Here is a 14,457-nt window from a genome sequence, read left to right on the forward strand (position 1 = left end):
GTCCACCAGGACTAACAGCCACTGCCAAGCAGTAGCTGAGAGCAGAGTAGAACATCCAGTGGCACAGCATGCAGCCAAACTTAACATGCTTGATTTCAGTGGCTGCTTCACAGCCCAGGCCATCTGGATCCTCCCCTTGTAATGGGACTCACTCCTCTAGCACTGCCTTTTTTTCTTTATAGAAATACGTGATACCAAAAAGTATTTTAAATTTGTATAGATAGGTTAAAATTATCTCAATTGCTTCACTAAAATAATTTCATATGATTTTGAATGTGATGTATTATATTTAAGACTAAAATGTATAAAAAGAAATTAATTTGTTACACTCTGTATCTATGGTTAAAATTATTCTTTTACAAATATTTGAAATTATAAACTTTCTGGCATACTTAAAATTCATATTATTAATTGCACAATCAATTGCAAATTATTAAATTTATTTATGGACTTATTTATAAAATAATTATATAATTTGGTAAAATCCTTCTTTTGTCAAGAAAGCATGTAAAGTCATTTGCTTTGTAAATTCTTTGGAATATTGTGAGTACCACAGAATGTAAGGAGTAGTGGGCATGCCTCAGATGGAAACTGATTTATAATTTTAACAATGTGCATTTGTGTTCTGAAGTGGAAATTGTAAAGTCAGTGTGATATTGAAAAATGTGACAAAAAATAAAATTCAAGAGTAAAACAGGCGAACCTTCAAACATTATTCAGATCAACAGGAACATACAAAATCAAAATTTCAGCCTCAACAACTTTTACCCCTAAACGCGAGAACTGCAGCCAACAACAAGAGAAAATGAAGATAAGTAAAAAGTTTTTCTTTTGTATATCTTACGCCTCTCAAAGCTTTTGAAACTTTTAGAGACAGAGAAATTTAATGGTGATGTGTGGGAAGATAAGATTACACCCTCCATCACCAGCTTTTCTGAACTGTGCAGATGGGAGCTATGCTTAAAACACATTCTCCACTCCCAAAATTATCCCAACTTCAACATACAGTAATCTAGTTCCACACCTTTCACCCAACATTTTTGGCCTGCTCTGCCCTGTCACCACCTCTTTTTTCATGTCCCTCACCTGCGCTGTGTGCTGCTGTCTAACAATGCACCCACCTGTCCTTTTCCCTTTTGTCTTCTGCACTTCTCTCTTTTTCCGCTACCCTCATTTCTTACTCCCCAACCCTCATCCCTGCACTTCTGCACTTAGCAATCTCATCAGGCTGTGATCTAATCCCTTCATCGCCTGCCAGACAGTGCTCTTCTGTCCCTCCACCCATACCCTGTTATCCCTCCCCCTTCCCCACTCCATTCCAGATTGCTACTCACATGATAGTCACATTCTGGTCAGAGCTGCCAGTGCTAGCACTTGTGGGTGTATGAGGTGTGCTTGCTTGTGTGCATGTGTGCTTGTTTTCTTTGAAGCAGAAGGTTTTGACTGAAAGCTATAATGCATAACAGTCTTTAATTGTGCCTGTCTGCATAAATTTCCTCAGCATGTTATAGTCTTAGGTGGAGATTTCAATTTACCAGATATAGACTGGGACACTCAGATGTTTAGGACGGGTGGTAGGGACAGAGCATCGAGTGACATTATACTGAGTGCACTATCCGAAAATTACCTCGAGCAATTAAACAGAGAACCGACTCGTGGAGATAACATCTTGGACCTACTGATAACAAACAGACCCGAACTTTTCGACTCTGTAAGTGCAGAACAGGGAATCAGTGATCATAAGGCCGTTGTAGCATCCCTGAATATGGAAGTTAATAGTAATATAAAAAAAGGGAGGAAGGTTTATCTGTTTAGCAAGAGTAATAGAAGGCAGATTTCAGACCACCTAACAGATCAAAACGAAAATTTCTGTTCCGACACTGACAATGTTGAGTGTTTATGGAAAAAGTTCAAGGCAATCGTAAAATGCGTTTAGGCAGGTACGTGCCGAGTAAAACTGTGAGGGACGGGAAAAACCCACCGTGGTACAACAACAAAGTTAGGAAACTACTGCGAAAGCAAAGAGAGCTTCACTCCAAGTTTAAACGCAGCCAAAACTTCTCAGACAAACAGAAGCTAAGCGATGTCAAAGTTAGCGTAAGGAGGGCTATGCGAGAAGCGTTCAGTGAATTCGAAAGTAAAATTCTATGTACAGACTTGACAGAAAATCCTAGGAAGTTCTGGTCTTACGTTAAATCAGTAAGTGGCTCGAAACAGCATATCCAGACACTCCGGGATGATGATGGCATTGAAACAGAGGATGACACGTGTAAAGCTGAAATACTAAACACCTTTCTCCAAAGCTGTTTCACAGAGGAAGACCGCACTGCAGTTCCTTCTCTAAATCCTCGCACAAACGGAAAAATGGCTGACATCAAAATAAGTGTCCAAGGAATAGAAAAGCAACTGGAATCACTCAACAGAGGAAAGTCCACTGGACCTGACGGGATACCAATTCGATTCTACACAGAGTACGCGAAAGAACTTGTCCCCCTTCTAACAACCGTGTACCGCAAGTCTCTAGAGGAACGGAGGGTTCCAAATGATTGGAAAAGAGCACAGGTAGTCCCAGTCTTCAAGAAGGGTCGTCGAGCAGATGCGCAAAACTATAGACCTATATCTCTGACGTCGATCTGTTGTAGAATTTTAGAACATGTTTTTTGCTCGAGTATCATGTCGTTTTTGGAAACCCAGAATCTACTATGTAGGAATCAACATGGATTCCGGAAACAGCGATCGTGTGAGACCCAACTGGCGTTATTTGTTCATGAGACCCAGAAAATATTAGATACAGGCTCCCAGGTAGATGCTATTTTTCTTGACTTCCGGAAGGCGTTCGATACAGTTCCGCACTGTCGCCTGATAAACAAAGTAAGAGCCTACGGAATATCAGACCAGCTGTGTGGCTGGATTGAAGATTTTTTAGCAAACAGAACACAGCATGTTGTTATCAATGGAGAGACATCTACAGACGTTAAGGTAACCTCTGGCGTGCCACAGGGGAGTGTTATGGGACCATTGCTTTTCACAATATATATAAATGACCTAGTAGATAGTGTCGGAAGTTCCATGCGGCTTTTCGCGGATGATGCTGTAGTATACAGAGAAGTTGCAGCATTAGAAAATTGTAGCGAAATGCAGGAAGATCTGCAGCGGATAGGCACTTGGTGCAGGGAGTGGCAACTGTCCCTTAACATAGACAAATGTAATGTATTGCGAATACATAGAAAGAAGGATCCTTTATTGTATGATTATATGATAGCGGAACAAACACTGGTAGCAGTTACTTCTGTAAAATATCTGGGAGTATGCGTGCGGAACGATTTGAAGTGGAATGATCATATAAAATTAATTGTTGGTAAGGCGGGTACCAGGTTGAGATTCATTGGGAGAATGCTTAGAAAATGTAGTCCAGCAACAAAGGAGGTGGCTTACAAAACACTTGTTCGACCTATACTTGAGTATTGCTCATCAGTGTGGGATCCATACCAGATCGGGTTGACGGAGGAGATAGAGAAGATCCAAAGAAGAGCGGCGCGTTTCGTCACAGGGTTATTTGGTAACCGTGATAGCGTTACGGAGATGTTTAATAAACTCAAGTGGCAGACTCTGCAAGAGAGGCGCTCTGCATCGCGGTGTAGCTTGCTCGCCAGGTTTCGAGAGGGTGCGTTTCTGGATGAGGTATCGAGTATATTGCTTCCCCCTACTTATACCTCCCGAGGAGATCACGAATGTAAAATTAGAGAGATTAGAGCGCGCACGGAGGCTTTCAGACAGTCGTTCTTCCCGCGAACCATACGCGACTGGAACAGGAAAGGGAGGTAATGACAGTGGCACGTAAAGTGCCCTCCGCCACACACCGTTGGGTGGCGTGCGGAGTATGAATGTAGATGTAGATGTAGATGTAGAACTCAACAGGTCATCTTTATGGTGAGTATCAGTCTATCCTTTTCCTAAAATTGTTGTTATTCCAACCTGGAGTTTCCATTGTTTAAATGTTTTTTATTATTATACACCTTAAATAACCAAGTTAAATGTTTTCCTAAATACCATAAGTTGTTTTGCTGATTGATTTCAGTGTACAGCTGTAAATGTTGTTATTCTTATTATAAGTTAATAACAATTTTTATACTAATTGTAACCATGACTTTTCCCATGTCCATGTATAACAACAGGTAACAGGATTTCTGGATCAATAAAAATCAAATGAAATGCATAAATGTAATATAGCATTCAAATTTTTATTGTGTCTCTGTATATAGAGTTAATGTGTAAACAAATTGTACCTTTGTTTAAAGCTGTATTAATTTGATGTGTCTAATATCATTGCAAAATATGATTCTTGGACAAATAAACTACTCCATACCAGACACATCCAGAGGAATAATGGAACAGACCTTACTCTTACTCTTAGAAAAACTTGCATTATGTTATTTGAAACAAATAAAAATGACTAATAGATACCAGAAATAGAGATCAATTGGCATACACTGGATGAGGCTCCATATGTAAAGCACATGGGCATCCACATGGATAATGATCTGAGATGACACAAGCATGGGGATAAGTTAAAAACCAAAAATCTCAATTTGCCAGCCTTGGACTCAGAAATCTCTTTCACTATCGAACAGATAGGCTTATGGGAAATCGAGGTGGTGATACATCACAATACACAGGAAACATTCTCTGAAAACTACCTAAAACAGATAGTTAGGAACCCCACTCATGATGGAAATATATTGGATCTGACAGCAACAAAAATACTAGATGTCTTTGGGGATGTCTATATCAAAATTTCTGTCAGAAACCATGATGCAATTGTTGCAACAATTACCAAAGTACAGAGGACAACTAAAACAAGCAGAAAGATACGTGTGTTCAGTAAACAAGACAAAAAATCAGTAGTGTCATGTCTCAATGAGGAACTTGGAACTTTCAGCACAGGGCAGGAGCATGTAGAGGAATTATGGCTCAGGTTTGAAAGAACAGTTAACCATGCACTGGACAAATATGTACCTAGTACATCAGCTCATGATGGGAAGGAAAATCCATGGTATACAGTCACTGTAAAAAAAACTTATAAAGAAACGCAAATTACTGCATAATAGCTGTGAAACAAGGCAAAGGTTTGAAAGAACAGTTAACCATGCACTGGACAGATATGTACCCAGTACATCAGCTCATGATGGGAAGGAAAATCCATGGTATACAGTCACTGTAAAAAAAAAACTTATGAAGAAACACAAATTACTGCATAATAGCTGTGAAACAAGGCAAAGGTTTGAAAGAACAGTTAACCATGCACTGGACAGATATGTACCCAGTACATCAGCTCATGATGGGAAGGAAAATCCGTGGTATACAGTCACTGTAAAAAAACTTATAAAGAAACGCAAATTACTGCATAATAGCTGTGAAACAAAGCAAAAGGGTATAGATAGGGATAAGCTGAATGAAACCTTTTTGGCTGTCAAGAGAGCAGTGCATGATACCTTCAATGATTGCTGTAACAGAATATTGTCCACTGATATTTCACAAAACCCAAAGAAATTCTCATTGTATGTGAAGACTGTTAGTGACACCAAAAGATAATATCCAATACCTAGTGAATGAGATGGAACTGAAATTGAGGGTAGCAAGGCCAAGACACCCATCTTCATTCCTTCACAACCTCAACACTTTCTCTCCCATCCAATTCACGTAGTCCTCCTCAACCCAGTGTACCACCTTCCTAGATGTTGAGCTCCTCCTATCTGATGGCTCCATCTGCACCTCTGTCTACATTAAACTAACCAACCATCAACAGTAACTGCATTTTGACAGATATCATCCATTTCACACCAAAAAAGTCCCTCCCATGTAGCCTGGCTACCCGAGGACGACATATCTGCAGTGACAAAAACTCCCTTGTTCGGTATGCTGAGGGTCTCACCAAGGCCTTCACAGGCAGGCACTATCCCCCAGACCTAGTCCACAAACAGATCTCCCATGCCATTTCCCCTCACACTCCCAATCCTAGATGTTGAGCTCCTCCTATCTGATGGCTCTATCTGCACCTCTGTCTACATTAAACTAACCAACCACCAACAGTAACTGCATTTTCACAGATGTCATCCATTTCACACCAAAAAAGTCCCTCCCATGTAGCCTGGCTACCCGAGGATGACATATCTGCAGTGACAAAAACTCCCTTGTTCGGTATGCTGAGGGTCTCACCAAGGCCTTCACAGGCAGGCACTATCCCCCAGACCTAGTCCACAAACAGATCTCCCATGCCATTTCCCCTCACACTCCCAATCCTAGATGTTGAGCTCCTCCTATCTGATGGCTCCATCTGCACCTCTGTCTACATTAAACTAACCAACCACCAACAGTAACTGCATTTTGCACACCAAAAAAGTCCCTCCCATGTAGCCTGGCTACCCGAGGACGACATATCTGCAGTGACAAAAACTCCCTTGTTCGGTATGCTGAGGGTCTCACCAAGGCCTTCACAGGCAGGCACTATCCCCCAGACCTAGTCCACAAACAGATCTCCCATGCCATTTCCCCTCACACTCCCAATCCTCCCACCACCCCTAAGAACAAGCCATAAAGGAGTACTTACTTCATTACCCAGTACCACCCTGGACTGGAACAACTGAACCACATATTTCTGCAGGGCTTTGATTGCCTTTCATCGTGCCCTGAGATAAGGGCCATCCTATCCTACATACTTCCCACCCATCCTACAGCAGTGTTCTGCTGCCTACTAAACCTCTACAACATCCCAGTCCATTTCTATGCCACTCCCAAACCCAACCCCATCATCAAGGATCATATCCCTGTGGAAGGCCCAGGTGCAAAACCTACCCAATCCATCCACCCAGTACTGCCTATTCCAGTCCTGTCACAGGTTTATCCTACCCCATCAGGGGCAGGGCTACCTGTGAAAGCTGCCATGTCCTTTACCAGCTCTACTGCAATAATTGCATAGCTTTTTACATTTGTGTAACTACCAAGCAGCTGTCCATCAGGATGAACGGCCACTGCCAAACTGTGGCCAAGAGCAAAGTAGACCACCCTGTGACACAACATGAAGCTGAACATAACACACTTGATTTGAATGGCTGCTTCACTACCTGAGCCACCTGGATCCTCCCCTTCACCATCAGCTTTTCTGAACTGCACAGATGGGAGTTATCCTTACAACACATTCTATGCTCTCATAATTAACCCCACCTGAACTTATGGTGACATACTGCCCCCACACCCTCCACCCAACAGTTTCTACCCCATTATTGTCTCCCACCCTGTTTATTTACAGCCCTCTGCCAATACATCTGTTCATCTTTTCCTGCTCCTTTTTTTCACACCTCCATGCCCTATAACCTTCTGGTGCTGTGCCTGTTGGCAATCTAGTCTCTGCACACTCCATCAGACAGTGTTCATCTCTCACCTCACCTGTACACTACTATCCCTTCCCCTTAACCACCCACTCCAGATTGCTGCTTGCATCCTGTGTGATGTTGCATTCCAGATGTAGTTGGCAGTCGTTCTTGTATGAGGTGTGCTTGCTGGTGTGTGTATTGTGTGTGTGTGTGTGTTTGTGTGTGTGTGTGTCTTTACTGATGAAGGCTGTGGCTGAAAGCTATATGTCAGTGTCTTTTAATTGTGCCTACGTGCAACCTGACTTGTCTTGTTTACAATAAGTAGCTATCAGTCTTTTCCTACATTGTTTAGTTTAGTTTTGATTGATAGACATTTTTATTGTATGTAGACAATTTTAATTTTTGAGCTTTTATCATTTTGTTAGTACTTACTTGCCATGCATGCTTCTTGTGCAAGTATTATGTCATAATTTCTCCTGGATAATTAAACTGTTTCAATATTTTTACTTTCCTATTAATTACTGTTATATGGTTGATTACTAGTGGATCTTCTACCATTGTCTCAGTCTTTTCAAATGGAGTCCTAATTTTTGCACTGAATTTTATAGACTTGTTATTTGATTTATGGTTTTTTGAATGTTATTAGCTAGTAATGCTAAGTCATCTGCTGATCCCAAGCAATTTAAATTTATTTGATCTTTCTTGGTTCCAATTCTTGAGTTTCTATGATTTTCTTTGTACCATTTCCTCATCACATACTCCAGAGCACAGTTGAAAAGTAATGGCAATGTGTCATCTCCATGTCTTAACCCTGTTTTAATTGTAAATGGTTCGGATACTTCTCCTTTAATTTTACTTTAGATTTGATGTTTGTTCAGTAAAATTTATCTGTTTTTATTAATTTGAGATGGCGACTGAAATTTCTTAGCATCTTCATCATTGAAGATCTTTGGATACAGTCATAAGCATATAACTTGTTTTTGTCTTGGGTCTAAATCCTTCTTGATATTCTCCTAGATCTAGTTCAAGCTGATCTTCACAATGACTGTATAGAATTAGTCACATGACTTTATACATGATATCCAAAGGGCAGTTCCTCTGTAGCTATCAGGAATTGATTTGTTTCCTTTTTTGTATAATGGATGTATTGTAGATGTAATCCGATGTTCTGTTAGTTCTTTGTTTCAAATTTTCACTATGCACTGGTGTACTGATATCTTCACTGGTTCTGCTGCATATTTCCAAAGTTTTATAAATGTTTGATCTTCTACACTTGCGTTGTAGTTTTGAACTCTTTCGAAGCTCTATAGATTTCAAGGATTTGGATTTTCTTCCGCTGTTTCAATAGGGTATTCGTGTGTATTTTTTCTGTCGCTATGGGCCATCTTATTATTTTTATCCTTTAACATTGTTGGAGAGTCATTTCTTTGTAGTTGTCTCCTAACTATTTTATAATAATCCCTTGAGCTCGTTTTCTCACTGTTTGTTCCTATCATTAGAAGTATATCTTTCTGATGTTGGCGTTCAACACTTCTTACTGTTTTTTAGTTATCTTTCTTTGTCCTGTGAGTTCCGATTGTGATTCCTCAGTTTGATGACTCTGATACTTAACCAGGCTTCGTGTCTATCTACCTGTGTTTCATTACACTCACATTCCACCACTGGTGCTTTTCCTTGGATTCATTGGCGCTACCTGTTCAACAATTTGTTTCAGTTAGGCAACTATTTTCTCTAGATCAGCTGTTGTTTTTATACTCCTTATTTGTTCTTCATATTTCTTGTTATGTATCAGTTTAGGAGGGTCATAGTTTCTCTTATTTTTGGGGTCCCTCTCAGAACTTTCACATTGTAGATTTCCCTGTTGTAATTTTTATCCCTACAGACATGATCTAGTTGCCATTCTCCTTTTTCCAGTCTGGATTTTTCCAATTTTTGAGCTTATGTGGTGTTTCTGCAGAATTCAATTAGTTTCATGCCACTCCTTTTTGTTCTTTGTGCTGGCCATTTTCTTTTATGTCACTTTCCCTTCCTAATTGAGTGTTAAAATTTCCAATTAAAATTTTGGTGTGATTTTTATTTATGCTTGTTGTCATCTGATCTACAAGCTCCCAAAATTCATCCACATCTTTTGTGTTCTTTCTTATTATTTTTATCTTTACTTGGGATATGGGCACATATTATTGTGTATATTTAACTTGCAACATCGTCTGTTCTACTGGGTACACATCTGTCCAGTGCATGGTCAACTATTCTTTTAAACTTGAGCCATAGTTCCTCTGCATGCTCCAACCCTGTGCTGAAAGTTTCAAGTCCCTCATTGAGATATGATACTACTGATTTTTTATCTAGTTTACTGAACATAAGTATCTTTCTGCTTGTTTTAGTGGCCTTTGTACTTGGGCAACTGTCGCTGCCACAACTGCGTCATGGTCGCTGACACCAGTTCTGATGTGGACATTCTCAAAGACGTCTAGCCTTTATTTTGCAAGTAGATCTAATGTATTTCCATCATGAGTAGGATTCTGAACTATCTGTTCTATGTAGTTTTCAGAGAAGGCATTCTGCAATGTTTCACAGGTTGCTTTATCATGCCTACCACTAACAAAACTGGAATTTTCCCAATTGATTGTTGGATGATTAAAATCTCCACCGATGATAACAGAATGATTGGGGAACTGATGTTTTCTCTAAAGTTTTAGGTTACATCAGGAACTGAATCTGGTGGGTGTTATAAGAATTCAGTTATCATTTCATGCCCACTGCTGATATTGAGTCCTGCCCAAGTAATCTCTCAGTCAGCCTCAGTTTCTATTTTGGGGATTTGAGTTTCCTGTCTGTTACTATAAATACACCACCACCATTTCCCTATAATTTCAGTATACTCTTACATTTTCCCTAAAAGTCTCACTCCTATCAGTTTAGGTTTCAATAAGCTTCCTGTACCTAGTATTATGTGAGCTTCGCTGCTTTTCAGGATTTTAATACTTACACCTGTGGGAGGTATTTCTTTTGATCTTACACTGGTACTTCTAGGTTTCCTACAGCTGTTGTTACCTGGAATAGATGGAGAGTTGCCTAATCTAAATAACCCTTGTGTCCACTCTACATACAGTCAGCTACCTGAGTAGCAGCCTTTGACCCTATGGTGCAAGTCCAGGAAGTTGCAGCCTTGCTTGTCACAGAATCTTCAAAGTCTCTGGTTCAGTCCCTTCACTCAATTCTGGGGACAATGCTGCAAATTGTGAGCTTCATTGAAACTCTTTGCGTAAGGCTGGGCTTCTCAACATTCTCTGCCAGTCACCGGAATGACCCAAGTATGACCTCAGAATACAGACAACAAGCATCAATTGTTTCAACATGCGTCACAAACTGCAGTTGGTTGCACCCTGTTTTGTCAGTGGCTGCCAGGATAGCCTCTTCAGTATGTTGAATGAGGTCGCTAGGCATGCACACTGAGAGCACATGGTGTCCTTTCCTGCCCCTTGCTGCTATTTCTCTAAGGGGTACAATCATTTGCCATACGTTTGAACTGCCAGTGATTAATAGACCCCAACGCTTTTGCATTTGCCTCCTCTTGATATTGGGCAAAACAGGTTTCTCCAAAACAGCTGAAATGAGTCCCACTGGGTCAGTTTCAATTTCAGTGAAAGTCTATATATGTACACACTCAAGTACTAAGTTTTCTATGAAAATGAATGTATCTATGGATATAATAAAGTACAATCCCTATGCGTTTACACTAAATTTACGACACTCTCAGTAATATGGCACTTATGCTAATCTAGCATCCATGCAAGTGGGTACCCAAAAAAAATGGAATTATTGTTTAAAAGCTATATATTTTCAAATTTGTTTACAAACAATCTTACCTCCTTCAAAATATTCTCCATTACAACTAATAAATATGTCCCCCTGGTGCTTCCACTGTTTAAAACATTTTTTGTAGTCATCTTTAGAAATGGCTGACAGCGCCTCCCTCTTTTTTTCTTTGACTTCTCTAATATTGTCAAATCGGTGTCCTTTCATCCCCTGTCCACATGTGGAAATAAGAGAAAGTTGCATGGAGCCAGGTCAGGTGAGTGGGGCAGCGGAACCGTGCTACTTTTAGCCAAAAACTGTCTAACAGAGATGGCTGTGTGTGCAGGTGCGTTGTCGTGGTGGCAGAACCAGTCTCCTGTCTACCACAGATAGGGCCTTTTTTGACGAACACTGTTGTGCAGTGTTCTTAAAACTTCCAAATAAAAGGTGTGATTGACGGTCTGACCTGGTGATACAAAGCTATCAAATTTTTTCAATATTTTCATCGATTCAGGCAGTTGATGGATGTTCAGAATGAGGTTTGTCATCAGTCAACATGTCACCATTTTTAAATTGAGCAAACCACTTGTCCGCATGAGTTTTTTCCATAGTGTCATCTTGGTAACCTGTTTTCAACATTAAAACAGTTTCAGCAGAATTTGACTGAGTCGTAAACAAAATTTCACAGCTGCATATTGTTCAATTAAACTTTCCATCATAAAAAATGAAACAAGAACAGAACAGCACCAGAAAAACAATCATTGCAGATGAACAGTAAAAACCAGGATGATAAAACAGGTGGAACTGAACTGGCAATGAGTTGCGTTATACAGGCCTAGTGGCAGAAATGTGTTACTACACAAGCTCCACACACGGCAATGTTATTCCTTTTTTTTTTGGGTACCCCCTTGTACGTGCAAGGAATGGCCAGATTAGCAACAGCCTGGTGTCCTCCCTTACAAATTCTATATCCCTGTGATTCTATTGGATCATCATCAATATTTCTCATTTCTTGAAGTTCTGTTATTAGACTCCATTTTGCCTGTCAAAATTTTGAGTTTCCCTGGTCATGTGATGGAATTTATGTTGTGTGTTGCTATGTAGTTTACCTGTTCTGTCTTGAGTCTAACTTTTGATCTTCTGTCAGTCCTGGGCGTTTTCATATGTTCTGTCCATCTAAGTTATCTTTAAATTGACTATTCGCCATATCTTAGTGCAGTATTCCTTGACAATTGCCAGGTGGTGGATTTTTCCTTAAAAGATTTACTTCCATGCTTGGCTTTCAGAGGTGGTCAACTTTGTGAAGAGCATGCACCGAGTTACAGCTATGGTTGTTAACTCTAGGGGTAGTCGTATTTGGTCTGCAAGAGCTGTTTTATTTCCCCCAATCTGCCAGCAAGCCAGTATGGACCTTCTGTGTGCCACTTGGGACACGCCAAATCCGAGTATCACTTTTCCACCTGCTTTGAAAGTGTAGCAGGTTTGTGGGCATCTAGGACCATAATATTTATTTTTACTATGCCTGCATGTATGCATGTCTGAAGGAACAGACATTGCTGATGAAGCCATATGAAATATTATGAAACTTATTTGCTGATTGTGGATTCTTTGCCATCAGCTGTATTAGATGTAGAAACTACCAGTCCGAGATGCTGGAGTTGGTGGTCATATGTGCATGAGGTGTGCTTTCTTTACAGTAAGTAGCAATCTCTCTTTTTCCTGTAGTGTTGATATTCCTACCTGAAGTTTCCATTGTTTGATTAAACTACATATTAGTGACACATGAAAGTCAGTGCCAGACCAGGACCCGAATCTGGAATTCCCATTTGTCACAAGTAGTCACCTTTTAACAACTTCAGCCGTCTGTCCATGCTTCCCGGACTGGCTCAAACCTCCATACGTTGCATGGCACATGCATAAAGGTCTGAAGGAAAAAATATTGTAAAAATAAAATTTACAAACCTAGACAGGCAAAATAAATATTCCTCAATCTGCCTATTGAGGGAACCCGAATAATATTGCAAGCATTATGCGGTGTAGACAGTGTGGCATATGGACGTTTGGGTAGTTCCAGGAGGCATGTTACCCCAATCATGGGCTGAATAGTAAAAGATCCACTTCACAACAGGATACATACTGGAACTGGCAGAACTTTGTCAAATATAGGAACAATTTGAAAGAGCATTTCTATCTAAATACTGATCAAGATGCCTGTAGAAGAGGCTTTTGAAACAGATACTCAATCCAGATCTCTTTTGTGGTAAACAGAATGGTCTATGGAAATATTTTGAGAAACACTGAAATAAAACTCATTTCTGGTATGAACCTAGTTCTCATAAAGATGTATCAAGAATTCTGAATGGGAGTTGCTATTTGGGAGAAATTAGTACATGTACCGGGTGATGACTTAGAACAGTTCATATCAATACTAGACTCCATAGACCTGATACAAGAAGTCTTAAAAGTCAGTAATAACAATAGTAATGACAACAATAAGGCACCATCACCAAATCAGCTCCAGATGCGGAACCAGAGCTCTGCTCGGACAAATGGCTATAGTGCTGCCCACATGACACCACTGTCCACATCACCTGGGTATGACACACAGTGTAATGACCACCACCTGCTAAATTTGAATAATAATAGCAGGAGAAAATGTAATAATCAGTATCATCCTGGTTATCAAGTTAACAGGAGCAGATAGTTATATGGGAATAATGGCAACAGTTACTGGCATTTGCATAATGCAAATCAGAACCAAGGAAATGTGAATAATACTCACCTGCAAAAAAATCTGATGAACAATGGTCCATCTGATACTAGCTGGCAGAATCAGGGCACTTCAGTAAATATCACTGAGGTGACCAATAAGCGACAATTGACAACTATAATGAAATTGACTCATGAAACCCTGCAATGGTGGTCATTTCATGGATTTGGGGCAATCAAGGCAATCACATTAACCTGTTAAGATATAATGAAGGTATCAATATAAGAGATGAACTGAGTATGGATAAACACACATGTTCTAATAACACACAAGTATTAGTTAAAACTTTAATCGACACCGTAGTTGGAAAAATTCCTACTTCATTTGTTTTAGAAACAGGTGCCTCTGTTAACGTTATGTCACAGCACTTATTCAATAAGATTAAAGAGATGAACAAAGTGGCAGCTTACTCATTACAGAACTGGGGTATAACTGGAGCTTTAATTGCAACCTGTCAAGAAGCAGACACAAGTAGATGCCATGACAGGAAGTCGAGTAATGTTATGCCTGTTCTAAATT

The sequence above is a fragment of the Schistocerca nitens genome, chromosome 10 (assembly GCF_023898315.1).
Source record: "Schistocerca nitens isolate TAMUIC-IGC-003100 chromosome 10, iqSchNite1.1, whole genome shotgun sequence".
NCBI classification, from domain to species: domain Eukaryota; kingdom Metazoa; phylum Arthropoda; class Insecta; order Orthoptera; family Acrididae; genus Schistocerca; species Schistocerca nitens.